Here is a 21,552-nt window from a genome sequence, read left to right on the forward strand (position 1 = left end):
GCAGACAAGGTGTAACAGGGTCACCCATTTGTCTAGATAAACAGGATGATAACTCCCTTAGGATTTTGGAATCACTCCTTGATGAAAATGAAGGTAGAGAGAACACTTCTAGTACCGCTGAGCTAAGAAAAGTTTATGACATTAATAAAGCAGACCCCAAGAAATTTAAATTACCATCAGAATTTTACCCACTTCAACACAGAGGCCCCTATATTGAGGGCTTTTACACAACTACCATGAGAGAGTTCAGAGATTTGTGTACCAAACAAGAGACAGTGACTCTGAGAGATAATCTATCGAGGTCCGAAAGAATGGCACTTAAGAAATTAATGAAAGATGAAGAAATTATTATTAAACAAGCCGATAAAGGCGGTAGCCTGGTCATTCAGAACCTTGAAGACTATCTCTCTGAGGCCTATAGACAACTTAATGATACAACCTTTTATAAGAGAATTTTAGGAGACCCCACAGGTGTCTATCAGGGCGAATTAAAGTTCCTATTAGAAAAGGCACTGAGTGAGGGTAACATTAATAAAGAAACTTTCCTATTTTTAATGGTTAAATATCCAGTAGTACCTATATACTACCATTTGCCTAAGGTGCATAAGTCTCTAATATCCCCACCAGGACGCCCTATAATTTCAGGGGTAGGATCCCTGACATCTAATTTATCTGCCTTTATAGATGCACATCTACAGAAATATGTTCAGGCCCTCCCTTCTTATATTAAGGACACCACACATTTTCTTCATAAATTGGATAGCATAGACTGGAAGGATTCATATACATTATTAACATATGACGTAGAATCTCTTTATACCAACATAATGCATGATTTGGGTCTTTTGGCGATAAATCACTATTTATACTATGACACAGAGGTGGATGTTTCTTTTCGCACTTTTATTTTGTCAGCTATTAGGTTTATTTTGGAGCACAACTATTTTTCTTTTGATTCACAGTTTTTTTTACAGAAGAAAGGCACAGCCATGGGGACCAGATTCGCACCAAGTTTCGCCAACCTCTTTCTGGGATGGTTCGAAGAACACCAGATATGGGGTGGCGATCTTGGTGCGGGCCTGATCCTCTATGGTAGATATATTGATGATTTATTTTTTGTTTGGGATGAGGATTTTTCACCTATTTCACGTCTCACCTATCTTCTTAACTCTAACACAATAGGTTTGAAGTTCACTGGTAATTTTAGTAAAAAGTCAATTAATTTTCTTGATATTACAGTCAGTATTCAGGATTCTAAGATTATCACCTCCACATACGTTAAAGATGTGGACTGTAACAACTATTTACACTTCACAAGTAGTCATTATAAACCGTGGAAATTAAATATACCAAAGGGACAGTTCCAACGGTTGCGTCGGAACTGCTCCACAGATGAGTTGTTTACTAGTCAAGCAGAAATCATGTATGCCGCATTTGTTAAACAAGGGTATCCCTTAGAGGTTTTAGATAAAGCCCTGAGAGAAATTCAACTCAAACCCAGGGCTTCATTGATTCACCCAGAAAGGGAGGTAGCGAAGAATGTATCTTCGAGTAGGACTGACGAGAGGTCAATATCCTTTATTACTCAATTTAATAGAGCTGCAGGAGATATTAAAAGGATAATTACTAGAAATTCGGCGATTTTGAAATCAGATAAACTACTAGAAACGTCATTGACTGGAAGGAATCTAGTTATTTTCAGAAAAGCTAATTCTCTCAAACAGAAACTAGCACCTAGTTTATTTACTAGAAGATCTAAAATTGCTGGAGAGAATTTATTTAGTTTACCTCCAAAACCCATTGGCTTTTTTAGATGTGGGAGGGATAGATGTACCACTTGCTCTTTTGCTGAAAATAAGTGTAATCGCATTAAGTCCTTCAGTAGATTAGAAGAATTTGAGATAAAGGGCTTTATGAATTGTAGGACTAATTATGTGATCTATGTTATACAATGCAGATGTGGGCTGCAGTATGTAGGCCGCACTATTCGTCCTCTCCATGAAAGGTTCATGGAGCATAAAAGGAATATAACAAAGAATCTCAAAACCCATAGTTTATCTAACCATGTTTATATGTGTCAGAAGGGTAATTTGAGTGGCCTAACTATTAGAGCAGTAGAACACATAAAACAAACCATGAGAGGTGGGGATAGATACAGAAGGCTTTGCATGCGCGAAGCCTTCTGGATTTTCCAATTACACACTTTGAGCCCACATGGTCTCAATGACACAGTGGAGCTCAACACCATTTAACCCTTCTATTATTAGTTAGGGGAGTTCTATTTATTTTCCTAGGGGTGTTTGGGGGTTTCTCAAGGGATCCTGGTCAAGCTTTTAGTAAATTATGAGATTGATGAGATTGGGTGGGCGGTTTTGGATCCACCTTTTCTTCAGGCAGGTCGAGTGTAAATTATCTCTCTGTTCCTGACTTAGATGTGGATCCACCCGCTCATTCTGCTTGGTTGTTTATTATATCCAATACACTATTGGGTAGTTTTATTGGTAGTATGGAATTAAATTAATATCATTATGACAGATGTATTATTTAATTGTCTTTCTAGTGTTTATATGGGTTACGTCTATTCATTATTCAGTGGTGGGGATAGGGATATTATTGTCCCCGTGGGGCCTGTTTCTGGCCCTTTTATAAGAAAACCATTATTCTGATATTCGAGTGTTTATAAAGATCGGGTAGGTGGGTTTGGTCATCATTGTTTAGAGGTTTTGTAATATACATTCCAATATCCTTTTCTCCTTTGATATTGATATGGATCCATTTATGTATCTGTGGAACATTGATAATGTTTCGTTATGATGTTTATTCCATTCAATATGTTAAGATGCTTCTAGGGCTGTTACTGTCTCTTTAAAAGGTAATAAAGTGTTTTCTGTCTGGCCAAGATATGTCAGTATCAAATTGCCATATTTTTCCCCCCTTTTTTCCCCCCTTCTTTCCCCTATTTTGGATTCATCCAACATATTGTTAGTCAATATGTACATATATTTTTTTATGAATGTCATGATGTATTTTCTTCATATCATAATATATTTTATTTTTATTTTTATTTACTTCTTGATTTTAATTTTATGTGTATATTTTACTTTCATTTTTAAATATATTATATAAATACATGTTATATTTTATATGTACGATTATATTGCTGTCTCCTCTATTAGATATCTATCTGCCTTTTTGTTTATAGTCATTTTTATTATTATATATATTTATGCTATAATGATGTAAGAATATATTAATTATTTTGTGCTAAATCGATTTAAAGGAAGTATGACTATGTTTTTAAATAAGACTTATTTGTATATTTTAGTATATGTGCCTTTAGATATTATACACACACACGTTCCTAGTATTGAGCCAAACAGGTGGATACTCAGGTGACTGCACTTATGATTTAATTAACTCCTGGTCCCTATAAGAATGGAGACTGGGTGGTAACCGAATACTTTCTCCCTCTGAGGAAACGACCAGTGTACGTAGGTCGAGAAACGCGTCAGTGTTTATTCGGACTTGGGATCCCGGCACTCTCCATTTGTGCTTTGGATATTCATCACAATTTCTGCACCGCACCAGTGGATCCGCTTTCACCACAGCCACCTGCAGTGGTCCGCCTTGCTAAACGGGGACCGTGGCCGTCATCTATTCCACTCGGGAGTTTGCGGTACAGCCGTCTGGTGCATGGTGATTTTCAGTGCCGTGAAGCTGAACGCATCCGGATGCGGTAAGCGGCTATTTATTGAAAGATTCCATAAGTGTGCTTTAGGGAGAGCGGTAGACGGAGCCGCTGTAAAGCACACTGGAAGACGGATTTCTATATACAAAGCTGCTATCCTTTTGGAATATAAAGTGCTGGAACAAGCAGCACATCTGTTATCTGATAATCCAATATAAGTGATTTTCCGGATTAAATAACTTTTTAGAAGTGAATAATTTGCAAAAAAAGTTATTTAAACACAAATTGATGAACTCATTGCTCTAAATAGAAGGAGCGTTTGACTGTCTAATTTGGAATCCATTATTGCATTAAATGGACTGTAAGCTGGAGGATCCCATTTGTTCATAATTTTATGTTTTATCAATTACACATATATATATATATATATATATAATATATTGTATTCCTTGTGCAGTTTTAATTAAATATTGCTAATTCAGTCTGCTTGCGCTCTCTACTTCCTTGTTTTTTTCAGTGTTCTACACAACTGCTTAGAGGAACCCATGATGCTGATTGTTGGAGCAAGGTCAGATGAGTCTGGGCTTTTAAAACCTTTGAGATTGACATCACCTGGTCTTTCCAGATGATGATTGAGAACAATCCATGACACTGCCAGGTCTCAGCTGTCCAAAGGGGGCAGTACAAGGTATTAACTCTGCAGGGTGCCCAAACTTTTGCAGACGCCATTTTTTGTTTTCTGTTCTTTTGAAAGTGTAAATGATGGAAATAAAATCAAACTTTTTTTGACATGTTATAAGAATGTCTAATCTGTAATTTGATGCCTTTTGGAGATTTTTCCATCTTTCCTTGGCTTCTTTTTGCACATTAAAATTAATTTTTGCCTGGGGTGCCCAAACTTTCGATCCCCACTGTATATAGGGCTGGTGGTGATCCTGGCATCCATCTTGCTGGGTTGTGTTTGTACCTCCCTCCCCTTTTTCTATTCTTCATTTGTTTTTCTGTTTTTACTAACTCTTTGTTTCATAAGGTGTCAGTGGGCCGGTAGGTACTACAAACCAACGGCCTCGTAAGGTCTCAAGGTGGGTACACACCGGCCGATATAACAGCCGTTCTATTGAACGGCCGATATATCGCGGGTCCGTCGGCCAGTGTACGGGTGATATGTCTGTGAACTCCGTTGTTCACAGACATATCGCGTCGGCCCCGCAGCACAGCCAACGGCCAATATATCTACCGATATATTGGCGCATCGCTGTGTGTGTACGGGTGACCAGCCGGCCACCCGTACACATGCTGCAGCGGCCGGCGGTGATTGACAGCTGAACTGGGCGGGCGTGTGTACACGCCCGCCCAGTTCATGACATAATTCCCCGACGGATCGGGCAGTGTGTATGCACAGCATACTGCCCCGATCCGTCCATAGCTATATCTGCAGATCAACTGATCTGCAGGGGTGTAGTATGGTATGCCGGCGGTCGGGCCCGACCGCCGGCATACCGACAGTGTGGCGAGCGCAAATGAGCCCCTTGCGGGCTCGCTGCACTCGCCACGCTGCGGGCACGGTGGCGGGCTACGCGCGCCACGCTATTTTATTCTCCCTCCAGGGGGGTCATGGACCCCCACGAGGGAGAATAAGTGTCGGTGTGCCGGCTGTCGGGATCCCGGCGCCGGTATACTGTGCGCCGGGATCCCGACAGCCGGCATACTGAAGACCACCCGATCTGCAGATATATCTATCAGTGTGTACCCACCTTTAGAAGTCATTGAAGGATGGCTAGTGGGGCCCACTGGGGATTTCCCCTGTACCCCGGTGGGCCAGTACAACCCTGCATACAGAGACAGATGTATTAACCTGGAGAAGGCATAAGGAAGTGATAAACCAGTGATATGTGCAAGGTGATAAACACACCAGCCAATCAGCTCCCATATGTAAATTAACAGTTAGGAGCTGATTGGCTGGTGCATTATCACCTTGCACTTAACACTGCTTTATCACTGGTTTATCACATCCTTATGCCTTCTCCAGGTTAATACATCTGCCCCTCTATCAGATAAACATATAATAAATGCATTGAGCAATGAAAAGAGCACCTATCAGCTTTAGAGGTGAATTCACAATCAACCAGTTAGAAGTGGCTACCTAGTGCTAATGACAACATCAGTGTGTACTTGCACCTTCTCTTAGTGTAACCCCCATCACTGTTTATGAGGTATGGGGTGCATGATTAGTTAGTGCACCTTCTAACTTGTGCTTTCCTTGCCCTGACTAGCTTACTGGTGTTGGCATAAATGACCATGCAGGTTTACATCAGTGTTTCTTGAAAGATGTGGACATCATGGACCTGATTCTGAGTCAGATGCAGGCAAGGATGCTAATATGAGAATTCGGCCATTTATACTAAATATCTGTGCGACTGCATGTAGAAGCCTATCCTACCCACTGTTTTTATGTACGCAGTCACACCCATCATCATGAAGAATTGCACCCACCCCATGCTACGTACAACAGATTTATCCGGAACAGGCGTCCCATCTCTGTCTGCACGCCCAACCTCAAGCAAAGAAGTTAGTTTACACATCCATGACACTCCCATGGATGGAACAGTTCCATGTGATTGCATAGTCACTGCCCAGTTAATGCTTATTTCACACATAATTTGTGGTCAGAATCAATCCATGCACACTAGCAATATCTGTCCGTATGCATACAGTATATCGGCCGTTCAATCAAACAGCCAATATATCGCAAGCCTACGTCGATCAAAGACATCGCGTCGGCCCTGCAGCACAGCTGATGGCCAATATTTCTACAAATATATCGGCGCATCTGGCTGTGTGTTTAGGTCGCCAAATTGCCAGTGACTAACATCTCACCAGGACAAGTACATTTAAATGCTCGTCCAGTGATATTAGGCACAACACATCGGGAGGACAATTGGTAAGTGTGTATGCGCTTACAGTCATCAGATAGGTCAGCCAGGTGTGTACCCAGCTTAAGCCTCACAGACAGTCATTGCTACTGCATGTAGTTTCACAGCATCTCTCATCTCAGTCTCTTCTTGTAGGTAATCTTCTATGGTCTAGGCTGCTTCCCGATCTCTGACACATGCAGGCTCTTTGTGTCACAATTTTCACACACAGCTTTAAGTCATGGGGTCTCTCGCAGACATTACACAATGTGTTTGCTTTGCAGCAATTTACCCTCGTTCAATCCGGTGTGTTTATGTGAGGTACCTTTCCCATCCTTTAAGATGGAGCTCTTCCTCACTGTACCTCCTAGTAAGTTACAATTTAAAAATACCTGAATGTTTGTCCCAATATTACAGCTGTATTGTTTACAGTCAGGACCACCCCTGGTTTTTCTACTGGCATATTGCGGTATGCTGAGGGGACTTTTTGTATTTATTTTCTTGTCTAGGTAAATCCCTCCCTTACAAGCACCTGTGTAAGCAGTAAGCCTATAAATTGATTGAGCAACTTGCATTTTTGTTTATCACCTTCTACAGTGACACAGCTAGTTCGAGCCACCGACCCTTCTCTTATGGTGAGGCCAGTGCCTCTGCATCATCAGGGCCAGATTAACAATGGGGCGGATGGAGCTCCAGCTCCAGGCCTCCACATAAAAATAGGCCCATCACCATGGCAGCATGATCAATAGCCACCTGCTGGTCACATGGAAAGCCATAAATCATAACATTTAAGATTACATTTCAATTTTTCTCGAAAAATTATGCATTTTTTTATATTTTTACATATTTAGGGAGACATTGGAGCTGATAGGGTTGTACACGTCCACATGGCTCTGCCCATAGCCATATAGCACTAATCACACCTCCCCCATTTCTCATAATAGGCCCTTGAATATTTTCAGCTCCAGGCCCATGTGGCCCTTAATCCGGCCCTGGGCGCCATTATGCACACCAGGTGACACCACTTGCAGTTACTGGGCTTTGTCTCAAACTAAGACAACACCCGCCAAATTCCGCACCGACCCATCCCCGCCACCTCCCCCTCGATGGTCACCGCTGTCACTCACTATGTTGTGAAGGGTTACACACGTGCACTATTGCAGGTGCGCGTGCGCAGACCCTATGGATGCAGCCACTGCATGCGACTACAGCGGCTGCGTCCATCTCTGCTATGGAAAGAACCCACTGCCGCTGCATTGCAGCACTTTGTAAATAGATTCAGAGGCTCAGTCGCACACAGATATACAAGTGTCACATATCAAATTAATTAGCACAGTCTGCTGGTGCATCCTTGTCATACCACGTTGCTACCAAGATGCAATTTTGGCTAAAAAGATGCAAAAAAGAAGCTAGATGCTTGCAGAGTCTCACGGGACATGTACTGTTAAAGAAACTAAAAATAGAGAACAAAAGAAACTCCAAAAAAGAAATTCCAGAAAGCAAAAACATTTGGCAGCACTATTCTATTCATTGTTATTATTTATCTATCTATCTGATTTGCTATCATTTATCACCAGGGCCGGACTGGCCATCTGGCACTTCTGGCAAATGCCAGAAGGGCCGATGGCCAGATGGGCCGGTCTGACTGTCTGCTTGCCTGCCCGAGTAGCCCTGCCGCCCCTTTCGACACTCCCAGCGCCTACATTCGGCGGCTGGAGTAAAGTGCTACATTCTGGAGTAAAGTGCGGCTGCTCGCCTCTTCCCTCCCACCTTCCCAGAATGCCAGTGTGAGCTCGCGCTCAGCCGCACACCATTCTGGGAGTGGCCGCGGCGGTGGGAGAAGACGAGTGAGGAGCAAAGAAGAACAAGGAGCAGCAGCAGTCCTAGCATGGCGACACACGGCCGCCCGCCTATACGCAGCCACCCGCCAACAAGCACCCAGTCTGCCTGCCTGAGCCCCTGTCCCTGGATCCTGGCCCCAGCAGCACAGCAGACAGACAGCTGCAGCATCAGCACTGCAGGGAGAGTGCTGCCCCCCTGGCCAGGGTGAGTGCGGGTGTATACATGCCCTGGTTGACTCTCACTCTCTCTCTCTCTCTCTCTGTCCTCTCTGCTCTCTCTCTCTCTGGCCCTCCTCTCTCTCTCTCTCTCTCTCTCTCTGTGTCCTCACCCCCCTCTCTCTCCCTCTCTCTGTCCTTTCTCTCCCCCTCCTCTCCTCTCTCCACTCCCCTCTCTCTCTCTCCTCACCCCCTCTCTCTTTTTGCCCTCATCCTTCTCTGTCTCGCTCTCTCACCTCTCTCTCTCTTTGTCCTCATTCCTTCTCTCTCTCTCTCTCATTCTCACCCCTCTCTCTTTTTGTCCCCATCCCTTCTTTCTTTCTCTCTCGTTCTCACCCCTCTCTCTCTTTTTGTCCTCAACCCTTCTTTCTCTCTCTCTCTCTCTCTCTTTCTCTCGTTCTATCCTCTCTTTTTTTTGGTCCTCACCTCCCCCCCTCTCTTGTCCTCACCCCTCTCTCTCTCATCATTGCGCACAGCATTCTGGGAGTGGCTGCGGGGGAGAAAAGTCCTAGGACTATGGCGATGGGCGATGGCACCACACGGCCGCCCACAAGCACCCGGTCTGCAGCCTGCCTTACTGAGCCCCTGGTGAGGAGACCCATTACCCACGCAGTCCTGGATCCCAGCCCAAGCAGCACCACAGCACAGGACAAGCAGCAGCATCAGCATTGCAGGGAGAGTGCTGCCCCCCGGGTGAGTGCGGGTGTATACATGCCCTGGCTGTCTATCTTGTCCTCACCACTGTCTCTCTCTCTCTTTCATCCTCACCTTTTCTCTCTTGCCCTCACCTCTCTCTCTTGCCCTCACATTTCTCTCTTGCCCTCACCTCTGTCTCTCAGGTCCTGACCCTTTTCTCTTGTCTGCACCTCTCTCTCTCTCTCGTCCACACCTCTCTCTCTCTTGTCCTCACCTCTCATGACGTCTCTCCCTTGTCCTTTTCTCACTCTTTTTCTCGTCCCCACCTCTCTCTCTCTCTCTCTCTCTCAGATCCTGACCTCTCTCTCTCATCCTCACCTCTTTTCTTCTCTCTCTCTTCCTCACCTCTTTCCCTCTTATCATCACCTCTCAATCTCTCTCTCTCTTGTCCTCACCTCTCTATTGTCCTCATCTCTCTCTCTCCTCTCGTCCACATACCTCTCTTGTTCACTCACCCCTCTCTCTCATCCCCACCCCTCTCTCTCTCCTGGCCTCACCTCTCTCTCTTGTCCTGACTTCTCTCTCTCTGCCCACACCTCTTGCTCTCTCTCGTCCCCATCTCTCTCTCTTTCTCTCTCTCTGTCGTCCTCACCTATTTCTCTCGTCCCCACCTTTCTCTCTCAATCTCATTCCCGACTTTCTCTCATCCTCACCTCACTCTTTCTCTCGTCCCCACCTCTCTCTTGTCCTCACCTCTCTCATTCTCTGCCAATACCTCTAGCTCTCTCTCGCCCCACCTCTCTTTCTCTCTCTCTCTCTCTCTCTCTCACTTCCACCTATTTCTCTCATTCCCACCGCTCTCTGTCTTGTTCCTGACTCTCTCTTGTCCTCACCTCTCTCTCTTGTCCTCAGCTCTCTCTCTCGTCCTCCCCTCACTCTTTCTCTCATCCTCACCTCACTCTTTCTCTCATCCTCACCTCACTTTCTCTCATCCTCACCTCACTTTCTCTCGTCCCCATCTCTCTCTCTCTTTGTTGCCCTCACCTCTCTCTCAGGTCCTGACCTCTCTCTCTGCCCACACCTCTTGCTCTCTCTCGTCACCACCTCTCTTTCTCAATCTTGTTCCTGACTCTCTCTCATCCTCACCTCTCTCTTGTCCTCACCTCACTGTTTCTCTCGTCCCCACATCTCTCACTCTGCCTCTCTTGCCCTCTCTCTCTCTCTCTCTCTATCTCTCTCTCTCAGGTCCTAACCTCTCTCTAGCTATATCTCTGTCCACACCTCTCTCTCTCTCATGTCCTCACCTCTCTCTTTCTCTCTTTTTCTTGTCCTCTCTCTTTCTTTCTTGTCCTCACCTCACAGCTACTTTCATAGCGGCTCTAATGTAGTGTAATGTGTATAAGACGCTCTACCATGGCATAATGGGGGAAATTCAATTGTTATTGCCCCCCTGATTTCCTGTCTAAAGTGACGGGAGATTGCAGTGGCGATATTCAACTGATGCCTGTTATCGCGCTGATCGCACCCATTAGCATTGGGTTTAGCTGAGTAAAGCAGACTACACTAATGGGCAAGATCCCGAAAAGTGCTGATTGGGAGCCCAAACAGGTCACTTTTCACACATTTCAGCTCGCACCCCCGGAAGCTGCGAGCTGAAATGTCAGTGCCGGCAGCAGATCGCGCTCGAAGGCAGCTACAAGTGAATAGCTCCATTGGGCGCCATCTGCTGGCTGCCAGTACAATTGATTTCTGCCCACTGTGTGTAAGTGGCTCTACTTTGGTGTAACATACATGTATATAATCGAATATACTTTGGTGTAACGTGTATAAGCAGCTCTACTGTGGTGTAACATGTATAAGGGCTCTACTGTGGCATAACATGTACTATATAAGCGGCTCTACTGTGGTGTATAAGGGGCACTACTGTGTGATGTAACATGTATAAGGGGTACTAATGTGTGGTGTAATATGAATGACGGACACTACTGTGTGGTGTATTGTGACTAGCGGACACTACTGTGCAGTTTAACATTCATTTTTTTACTATTCTGCGGCCACTCCCCTATATTTTCGGCACGCACTAACACTGTTTTAAATGTGGGGGGGGGGGGGAGTGGGGCGCCAAAGGAGACTTTTGCCCTGAGCTCCACAAGGTATAGAACTGGCCCTGTATATAACAATAATAATACAGTGTGTATATATAGTTCACTCTGCCTGTGATGCAGTATATGTCAGTGGTTTCCAAACTTTTTTGAATCACGGCGCCCTAAAATATCAGAATTTTTTTCACGGCACCCCTAGGCCAAAAATTTCTTATTGAGAAATTTAGAAAGAAATATTACATTAAGTAGATCGCGTTTATATGTCATCCTTAGGGTCAGTTGTGTGGTGAGGGACAAGATTCGCTTCTGTTTGGCCACATATTTTATGACTGGCAGTCACCAGCACTGGTTTTGCCTATTATATTGACCATGAATAAATTGAATTGGTCCTGGACCACCAACCCAGGGCACCCCTGCAAGTGTCCCGAGGCACCCCAGGGATCCACGGCACACAGTTTGGGAACCTCTGGTATATGTAATGATAATAATTATACAGAAAGGGTAGTGGAAAAATGGTAAAAGCTAAGTCAGTTGAGCAATTTAAACATACTGTGCTTGCTGTACTTGGGTTAGGCATATGCATATCCTTACAAATACCTAATGATCAGTTAGTTTTGATTTTTCATGTGTATTTTGTGTTGTATGTTTTTCCTGTGGGGGACTATGAGTGTTTTTTTTTTTCATGTTAATCATATGTGTTTCATTTTTTATTTTTGTGATCTACAGATTACCTTGTGACATTGTTACATTATTATCTATACTCCCGATATCTCACACACCGAGTAAATGACAGTCATGTAAATATATGAGGGTTTATTACACCAAGGGGCGCCAAAATCTATATCCGCTTACCAAAAAAAAATTAGGCTCAGGCCAGCCGTGGTCGTGAGGTTGTGACGCGGCCGTGTAGTGTATGACATGTGCTCACAGGGGGAAAAGCGGAGGCGGGTGAGCTGGTGAGCATGCCAGGCAGAGTCACTGACAGCATCTCTGTACGTGGGGCGGCCATTAAATCGATTAATGGTTGGTGTTGCTGAACACATATTGAAATCTGAGTGGCTCTCATGAGGGTGAGGGTTACCATGAGAGCCAATCTATTTTGAGACAGGGTTTTGCATTTTTTTTATATTTTCCCACATTGTGTGTGTATTTAGTTGTTTTCACAGGATGCCATGTTTTTTTAACATTTTGGGGTGGGGGCAGTTCATTCAAATACTGGGGGTATTTGAAGCACATAGGGGGGCTGTGTGGGGTAACATGCTGAGAAAGAGGGCAGGACAGGGAGATGCTGGGGCAACTGGGGTACACAGGGTGCTATGTGTGGTACTGGTCTGCTGGGGGGGCAGGTCAGGGAATCGCTAGGGGCATTTGTGACACATAGGGGGCTGTGTGGCATAATGTGTTATAAGGGGCATTACTGTGTGGGCATACTAATGTGCAAGGGGGATTACTGTGTGGGTCATGGTATGGTGCAAGGTGCATTACTGTGTGGGTCATGATATGGTGCAAGGGGCATTACTGTGTGGGGCATACTAAGTTGCAAAGGGGCATAACTATGTGGGGCATGATATGGTGCAAATGGCATTACTGTGTGGGGCATACTAAGGTGCAAGGGCATTACTGTGTGATGCAATGTGAATAAGGGGCAGTACTGTGCTTTGTAATGTCACTAAGGTGCACTACTGTGGCATAATTTGAATTAGGGTACTATTGTGTGGTCACGCCTCTACCCAATGAGAACACACCCTATTTTTTGAGCGCGCACTCTCCCTGCCAAGGGTATGGACAGGGACACCAATGCTCTACTCAGGGCACCAAAATGTATAGTTACAGCTCTGCTTTGATAAGCACAGATGTGTCCTCCTCTGTGATCAACCCCCTGCCCTAAATAATTCCTACAATGAGGACTATCTAATCCTCTACAACTGCTAAACCAGGCTTTGGTCAATTGGGGAAATGCAATCCTTTTTCTTTTTGTGTGATCTACACCAATGAAGTCTCCGCTTTCCCTAACAGAACCAACCAAATGTCTGACTATGGCACATGTTGGAATCCACTGCAGCATGACCTTTGTTGTGTGTATTTTAATATAGAATGATGTACGCTTGTATGTTGTTATCATATTAATTATATTTGTAAGAGCATAGACTAAAAAGTAGGAGGAGTCAGGAACAGTAAGGGGAGGAGTCAGATGCTGACACCGAGGTGGGCATGTGTGCTTCAAAAATGCCAGGGCCTATTTTTAGTCCCAGTCCGGCCCTGTTTATCACCCAATTAACACAGTGCTTCAGAAACCCAATTTATTTGTAATAAAAAATAAAACACATTGACAACTTCTTCTGATTGCGCCTCAAACAGACAACCTTTAAGAAACAAGTGAGCTTTTCTCTGTGAGTCGGAGATGAGTGAACACAGAACTGAATGCAGAAAATTCATCATTACATTAAGAAGAGTTGATTAGTGGTAAAATGTCTTAAAGCTGCTCTGACACAAATTTATACTAAGGTTTTCTTCACAAGAGCCATGGGTCTACCTTCTCGTTCATAGGGGCTAATTCAGTAAGGATAGCAAGTTCTGCTAATCAGCAGAATGTGCTATCCTTTTGGTCGGATGCTGGAGGCCGCCCATCGCTGGGCAAGGCCGCCCAGCATACTGACCTCCCCCTCCCCCATCAACAAGCAGAAATTGCGATGGCTTCACAATTTCTGCTTGTCAGCAGAAACTAAGGATGGCTTCTGTCGGCACAGCTTAGCTGTGCCCGCAGGAGTCCCGGCGCCATCTTACCCATCGCATCAGCTGCGTGTGATGTCACAAAGCCGCCGTGATCACGCCCCGACGCGCCCTCTGTTCGCGTTGCCCTGCCCCTGCAACGCTCCATCTCCTCCCTGGAAACGGAGCGTTGCAGCCCCCTTCCCCCCCCCCCCCACTCCGCGACCGCCTCTGCCTGATTGACAGGCAGAGGCGATCGCTTTTTCTGTGGTCCCCCGCAGAAAGTGCGGGTGCATGCGCAGGATGAGCACTGCACATGTGCCTGCGGGGCCATCGTAAAAATTCCGGTTGGATCGCGATTTGCGACATCGGATCACCGCTACATTCAGGAGGCATCTCTTCTACTGAGACGTGTCCTGAATGTTTCTCCTTAAAATCGGATGGAAATTCAAAGCTGCTTACAATCTCTGAATCAGGCCCGCTGTATATATTTTTTTCATTCTTTACAGAAATAACATGCTTCTCTTCCTGAAGGAAATTGAAACATCCTTTGATACAAATAGGAAACTGTGCAAACAAGAAAGTAATAGTACCATACTGTTATTTCACATTTTTGCAGCAGAAACTTTGTGTGGAATTTCATCCATCACTGAATGTCCAAGTTTCATCTCACCTGAAAGTCCTGTCTACTAGTATACATTCAGTCTCCCATATCTTAAAATACGATATCCAAGATAATCTAAAAATCCAACATGTTTTGACTGTGACTGAGATAGTGACACCTTTGCTTTCTGATGGTTCAATGTACACAAACTTTGTTTCATGCACAAAATTATTACAAATATTGTATGAAATGACCATCAGGCAATATGTATAAGGTGTATATGAAACACAAATGCATTTTCTGTTTGCACTTTGGTCCCATACCCAAGATATCTCATTATGGTATGCTTGTGAGACTCTGGAATCTGGACACAGCACAGCCAGTATAGCAGAGTATAGCGCAGCATGCATCAGCGTGCATTGTGCCCACTATACACAATCACTACCCAGCACAGCCACGGCCCACTACAGTACAGCCACTACAGCAGAGTATAACACAGCAAATGGCAGTGTGCATGCCAGTGAAATAGCGCCGAGTTTTATATAGAATCAATGTCCCATGAGAATCCAACACCGGCAAGATGACGTTCAGCCTCGAATGGGAATCCGAGTCGGAGCTCGGATTCCAATGTTCGGAGCGGCTCGGATTCTGTGGAATCCGAACCGCTCATCTCTAGTTACCATATATAAGGAAGAAGGCTATTTACAAAAATGTGTTGATTGGACTTGGGGGTTACCTATTACTAATATGGCTTGTTGAAACTAGAGATGTGCGGCGGGCACTTTTCGTGTTTTGTGTTTTGATTTTGGATCTGGATCCTCGCTCGTGTTTTGGATCTGGATTGGTTTTGCTAAAATCACATAATTTGGGGGTAATTTTGATCCTACGGTATTATTAACCTCAATAACATTAATTTCCACTCATTTCCAGTCTATTCTGAACACCTCACACCTCACAATATTGTTTTTAGGCCAAAAGGTTGCACTGAAGTGGCTGGATTACTAAGCTAAGCGACACATGTGTGCGGCACAAACACCTGGCCCATCTAAGAGTGGCACTGCAATGGCAGACAGGATGGCAGTTTTAAAAACTAGACCCCAAACAGCACATCATGCAAAGAAGAAAAAGAGGTGCAATGAGGTAGCTGGATGACTTTGCTAAGTGACACAAGTGTGCGGCACAAACACCTGGCCCATCTAAGAGTGGCACTGCAATGGCAGACAGGATGGCAGTTTTAAAAACTAGACCCCAAACAGCACATCATGCAAAGAAGAAAAAGAGGTGCAATGAGGTAGCTGGATGACTTTGCTAAGTGACACAAGTGTGCGGCACAAACACCTGGCCCATCTAGGAGTGTCACTTAGTGGCTGAATGTCGAAAGTGGCCTGCAATTTTTCGGACCACCGACAGAATCTCCTGCACGCCCCTGTCATTTTTCAAAAAATTCTGGAACACCAAATGAATTGTATGTGCAAAACATGGGACGTGCTGGAATTTGCCCAGATATAATAAACGCACAATATTGGTGGACTTATACGGCAGTACCCCTGAACTTATACGGCTGCACCACTGGACTGGACTTATATGGCAGTACCCCATGACTTATACGGCAGCACCACTGGACTTATACGGCAGTACCATTGGACTTATACGGCAGTACCCCAGGACTTATACGACAGTACCCCTGGACTTATACGGCAGTACCACTGGACTTATACGGCAGTACCACTGGTTTTATACGGCAGTACCTCTAAACTTATACGGCAGTTACCCTGGACATATACGGCAGTACCCCTGGACTTATATGGCAGTACCACTGGACTTATATGGCAGTACCACTGGACTTATATGGCAGTACAACAAGACAAAAAAAGAAATTACCAGCGCTGGCCGATCATGCTTAAAAATATAAATGGCAATCTACATTCCAAAAGGCTTAAGATTAAAATGACATATTTATTTCACATATATAATCATATAAAAAGATAAAATGAATAAGTGAATAAAATATTCAATGAATATTGCCACAAGATGTCTGAGTTATTTAAATCTCCACTTTTGGCTGTTAGTAGTACTCAAGGGGACTGAAATCACTGGAGATGTCCATCACTAATCGGTTATTTTTGCATAAAGCCGATAATTTTGCAGATGTGAGGTATTTACCAGTGATCCTGAAAGCAGATAATGTCCACCTGTTGTATAGCTGGGTCGGTTGTCCTCTTTGGCATGGAGGATTGAATCCGAGGAGGTGGATACTGCTAATGTGATGTCCCAAACGGTATGCACCAGAGTATCAGCAAGGCCAGTGGTAAATACCTCACATCTGCAAAATTATCGGCTTTATGCAAAAATAACCGATTAGTGATGGACATCTCCAGTGATTTCAGTCCCCTTGAGTACTACTAACAGCCAAAAGTGGAGATATAAATAACTCAGACATCTTGTGGCAATATTCATTGAATATTTTATTCACTTATTCATTTTATCTTTTTATATGATTATATATGTGAAATAAATATGTCATTTTAATCTTAAGCCTTTTGGAATGTAGATTGTCATTTATATTTTTAAGCATGATCGGCCAGCGCTGGTAATTCCTTTTTTTGTCTTGTTGTTCGCATCACTCCAGGGGTTCTACCATCCCCTTACCAGCTGCTATTGATAGCGCACCCCTTCTCTTTTTTTCCTTTGATTTATATGGCAGTACCCCTGAACTTATACAGCTGCACCCCTGGACTGGATTTATACGTCAGTACCACTGGATTTATATGGCAGTACCAGTTGACATATACGGCAATATCACTGGACATATACGGCAGTATCACTGGACATATACGGCAGTATCACTGGATTTATACGGCAGTACAACTGGACTTATATGCCAGTACCCCTGGACTTATACGGTAGTACCCCTGGACTTATATGGCTGCACCACTGGACTTATATGGCACTACCCCTGGACTTATACGGCAGTACCACTGGACTTATACTGCAGTACCCAAGAACTTATACGGCGGTACCCCAGGACTTATACGGCAGTACCCCTGAACTTATATGGCAGTACCACTGGACTGGACTTATACGGCAGTACCCCTGGACTTATGGCAGCACCGGACACCACCACTGGAATTATAGCAGCACAGGACACCACCACTGGACTGATGCAGCACAGCACAGCACCACTGCACTGGACTTATACACCACTGGACTTATGGCAGCACAGGACACCACTACTGGACTGATGCAACACAAGACAGCACCACTGCACTGGACTTATACAGCAGCACCACTGGACTTATGGCAGCACAGGACACCACCACTGGACCTTTGGCAGCACAGGACACCACCACTGGACTGATGCAGCACAAGACAGCACCATTGGACTGGATGCGCACTGGGCTTATGGCAGCACATGACACCACCACTGTGACTGGACTGATGCAGCACAATGCACCACCACTGGACTGATGCAAAGACAGCACTGGAATGACACATAAGAGCAGGTTGCCACCCAACCCTCCATGCCACTTTCCCGCACAGACACCGAGGAGGCACATCCTCTCACTACACTCTCCAGGACTGGAGTGAAAATGGTGGCAACGCGCGGCTCCTTATATGGAATCCAAAACCCGTGAGAATCCGACAGCGGGATGATGGTTTTGCCTCATTCTGGTTTCCGAGTCTGGCGGGAAGTCCCGAGTCGGGCTCGGATCCGGGCTCGGGACGTGATGTTTGGTAGGCTTCGGTTCTCAGGGAACCGAATCCGCTTATCCCTAGTTCAAACACAGTATGGGGGTGAGCAAGGACATGCTATGGGCAGGGGCGAAGTTAGGGGTCAGACTGGCCCTAGGCACAACACTGTTGGTCGCCACCCATCATGTCAGTTACAATTGGCACTGCCCTCCTCATGTCAGGGCCAATGCCTCTAGACCGCCAAGCAGACTCAGCCTCACCCTCCCCCCCACTGCATCACAAGTTACTGTTGTTTGGTTTCCCCCCTCTCCGTACCTGTTGCAAAATATAATAACAAAAACAAAAAGACTCACCAACCTCACCTTGCTGTGCCTCCCCTCCGCAATTGACGCCAATAGACACGTGCCTCAATCCACTACTGGCTATGGGGAATGAACAAACACACAAACTGAATATAGTTATATTGGGAGACATGGGGGTAAAAAGTAAATATTCAACAGGTTTTGTTGATGTGGCAAATGTGGCAGTTATATTCATTTTCAGTTTTCTCATTTCCTCACATATGCAAATGCTTTCTCATCTGTCAATGTGTATGCAGCAGCTGTATGAAAATATGCAAATGTCGCTGCCATCTGGATTTGTTTTGAGTCGCATTTGTAACTGTATATGGAATTGCAGTCGACAGCAGTAAGACACCCACAAAATGGTTGCGACATGCCTGTGTTTTTAGGACGCACTCCCTCGTTATTTCCTTAAAACGGTCCCTGAGTGTCAATCATTTTGCAAATAAATTCTCTCTGTGGGAAAGTTTTTGGGCTTATTTAGATAGAGAGGAGTTCTCCCCTACTACTGTGCATGGTTTAAGGCGAGCTGATGGTACTATGGGTCTAGTTCAGAGTTGATCGCAGCAGCAAATTTGTTAGCAGTTTAACAAAATCATGTGCACTGCGGGGGGGGGGGGGGGGGGCAGATATAACGTGCAGTGAGAGTTAGATTTGGGTGGGGGTGTGCTCAAACTGAAATCGAAATTCATTGGTGAAAGTGGAGATTGCGATTCAGTCTTTTCCTAATAATAAGGCTTCTGGGGTGTATGGCTTTACCACTGAATTGTATAAAACCCCTATAGATTTTTTTGCGCCTAAGCTTCTGGAAATCTTTAATTCTTTGCTAGCTGTTGGTCTATGGTGGAAGCATTAGTGGTCTTGATTTCGAAGCCGGGTAAAGACTCTTGTTTACATGATCGTATTGTCCTATCTCCTTACTCTCCACTGATATTAAAATACTGGCGAAATGACTGGCTCTACGTCTTAATACTGCGTGGTTGAAATATTGCATAGGGACCACACTGGTTTTATGCCAGGCAGATCTACTGCCCCTAAATTACGTCGTCTTTTTACTTGTATGCAGTTGGCTGGTGAGGAGATGGATAATGCGGTTATTGTTTCCCTGGATGCTGCCGCGCCTTTCATTCCATGGAATGGATATATTTATGGGAAGTATTGGCTAGGTTTGGCTTGGGCCCAAATTTTATAGCATTGGTTACATTTTTTATATTCCTCCCCGGCTGCTAGGATAAATTTTAATGGGTTTACCACCGACTCCTTTCTCCTAGAGAGGGGAAAAATGCAGTGATATGTCTCATTCTTTGCCTCGGCTCCTTGACCTGGTAGAAGAATTTGGTTTTTATTCAGGAATCCACATTAACTGGGATAAGTCGTGGTGTTCCCATTTCTTCCATCTACCCAGCAGCCCCCCCACTTATGACTTCCCCTTGAAATGGTGTTGTCAATTTAAGTATCTTGGCATTCAGATTTCTCATTCTCCGGCTGATTTTATTGCACTGAATTTAACTCCCCAAATTGTGCGATTGCAAGAAAAGTCACGTGTTTGGCAGAAACTCCCTTTATCAGTTACGGGTCAGGTGAACATTGTCAAAATGATTGTTCAGCCAAAGTTCTTATATATATATATTGTGCAATGCCCCACTCTATATTCCCTTTTCCCAATTTCATCTGATTACTCGTCACATTACTTCTTTTATTTGGGGCTCAAAGCAAGCCCATATTGCTGTTAAGACATTGTATAGGTCTAGGCATGAGGGTGGCCTGTCCCTACCGGATTTGTATCTTTATTATGTAGCCACTCAGTTAGCTCAGTTGGGGTAATGGGATTCTCCTGGGGATTATGGTACCCTCCCTGTGGCCCTTCTGGATAAGGACGGATTGACGTTTTCTCCGCTGCAATCCCTACTAGCTCACTCTTTGATTGCCTCTCTTCCCCCCTTATTACAACAAGCTCAGCGGGTTTGACTTACGATGGAGAAATTGTTGGGGGATAGTACTGTTGACCCTTGCTCCTCTTTGTGAAATAAAATGGCTTTTCCTGAGGTTCAGTTATTGGACAGTGGTCCGGGGTCGACTTCTATTGGTGTCTCAGCTGTAGGACAACTTTATTAGGACAGTGTCCTTCATATGTTTGAATACTTCTCAACCACATATGCTGTTCCTAGACACTATTTTTATTGTTACTTACAGCTTAGACATGCCTTATCTGCACAGGGGGGTAATGCTCCTCCGCAATTCTCTGACTCTCCCATTCATGCACTGGTTCGTAACATGCCTGGTCATAAAGCTGTTTTAGCTCTCTGCTCCTCTCCTCCTCTGGGCATGGAAGCTTAGGTACATTGAGAGATAAATGGGTGTCTGACCTGGGTGTTCTCGATGATGAGGACTGGGATTGCATGCTCGGCTCTCCTAGATCCGCTACACCCTACGCTAGATTCCAACTAATCCAGCTCTATATTCTGCATAGAATTTATTGGACTCCAGGTAAACTATTTCGCATAGGTGGATTACCGTCCAATGCTTGTCCTAAATATAAGGCCTTAGATGCTGTCTTCTGGCATCCGCTCTGGCTCTGTCCATGTGTTTCTGCCTATTTGGAGGAGGTGACGAACTGTATCCATGATGCGGGTATTCAGTTCCCTATTCTGACCCCTCGCATATGTATATTTGTGCTGATTTGGAGGAATCTCTCAGTGGTCCTCTTAAGTTTTATCTTGATAATCTACTTACTTTGGAACATGTATGTATCGCACGCACCTGGATGGCGCGGGACCCTCCCGCATTTACTGCGTGGATGGCGCTTGTTA

The 21,552-nt window shown here is 44.7% G+C and overlaps 1 long non-coding RNA gene across 2 annotated transcripts in view; it reads left to right on the plus strand.

The window, feature by feature from the left end:
* The window catches only part of LOC135035164 (uncharacterized), a 112,071-nt gene that overhangs the window by 67,323 nt on the left and 23,196 nt on the right, over positions 1-21,552 (plus strand). Inside the window, exon 2 of one of the 2 annotated variants that reach the window (XR_010230241.1) lies at positions 4,206-4,477. The exons of the other annotated variant lie outside the window; for it this stretch is intronic. This is a non-coding gene — a long non-coding RNA (uncharacterized LOC135035164). Of the gene's footprint in view, positions 1-4,205; positions 4,478-21,552 lie in introns of those variants that run through there. 2 annotated transcript variants of the gene reach the window in all.

This window comes from Pseudophryne corroboree, chromosome 2 (genome assembly GCF_028390025.1).
Source record: "Pseudophryne corroboree isolate aPseCor3 chromosome 2, aPseCor3.hap2, whole genome shotgun sequence".
Classification (NCBI taxonomy): domain Eukaryota; kingdom Metazoa; phylum Chordata; class Amphibia; order Anura; family Myobatrachidae; genus Pseudophryne; species Pseudophryne corroboree.